The sequence below is a fragment of the Arachis stenosperma genome, chromosome 9, assembly GCF_014773155.1.
Source record: "Arachis stenosperma cultivar V10309 chromosome 9, arast.V10309.gnm1.PFL2, whole genome shotgun sequence".
Classification (NCBI taxonomy): Eukaryota; Viridiplantae; Streptophyta; class Magnoliopsida; order Fabales; family Fabaceae; genus Arachis; species Arachis stenosperma.
This window is the reverse complement of record NC_080385.1, coordinates 34,824,571-34,825,578: the sequence shown is the minus strand read 5'-3', so window position 1 is coordinate 34,825,578 and position 1,008 is coordinate 34,824,571. Positions and strand designations below refer to the sequence as shown.

General features: G+C 41.6%; 1 non-coding gene across 1 annotated transcript; it reads left to right on the top strand.

The window, feature by feature from the left end:
* Positions 1-517: 517 nt before the first annotated feature.
* LOC130953039 (small nucleolar RNA R71) lies at positions 518-625 on the top strand. The gene has a single exon (XR_009075213.1). It is a non-coding gene; the product is annotated as a small nucleolar RNA R71 (small nucleolar RNA).
* Positions 626-1,008: the final 383 nt, after the last annotated feature.

The following is a 1,008-nucleotide window of genomic DNA, read 5'->3' as shown; positions in this document are numbered from 1 at the left end:
TGCCATTGCTAAACCTGTTTCTTCCACCATTATTGTTGTTGAAACCTTGTTGAGGTCTCTGTTGATCCTTCCATGAGAGATTTGGATGATTTCTCCATGAAGAATTATAGGTGTTTCCATAGGGTTCTCCCATGTAATTCACCTCTTCTATTGAAGGGTTCTCAGGATCATAAGCTTCTTCTTCAGATGAAGCATCGTTAGTACTGCCTGGTGCATTTTGCATTCCAGACAGACCTTGAGAAATCAAATTGACTTGTTGAGTCAATATTTTGTTCTGAGCCAATATGGCATTCAGAGTATCAATCTCAAGAACTCCTTTCTTCTGATTTGTCCCATTGTTCACAGGATTCCTTTCAGAAGTGTACATGAATTGGTTATTTGCAACCATTTCAATGAGCTCTTGAGCTTCTGTAGGCGTCTTCTTCAGATGAAGAGATCCTCCAGCAGAGCTATCCAAAGACATCTTGGACAGTTCAGACAGACCATCATAGAAAATACCTATGATGCTCCATTCAGAAAGCATGTCAGAGGGGCACTTTCTGATCAATTGTTTGTATCTTTCCCAAGCTTCATAGAGGGATTCACCTTCCTTCTGTCTGAAGGTTTGGACTTCCACTCTAAGCTTACTCAATTTTTGAAGTGGAAAGAACTTTGCCAAGAAGGCATTGACTAGCTTTTCCCAAGAGTTCAGGCTTTCTTTAGGTTGTGAGTCCAACCATATCCTAGCTCTGTCTCTAACAGCAAACGGGAATAGCATAAGTCTGTAGACCTCAGGGTCAACCCCATTAGTCTTGACAGTGTCACAGATTTGCAAGAATTCAGCTAAAAACTGATGAGGATCTTCCAATGGAAGTCCATGGAACTTGCAATTCTGTTGCATTAGAGAAACTAATTGAGGCTTAAGCTCAAAGTTGTTTGCTCCAATGGCAGGGATAGAGATGCTTCTCCCATAGAAGTTGGGAGTAGGTGCAGTAAAGTCACCCAGCACCTTCCTTGCATTGTTGGCAT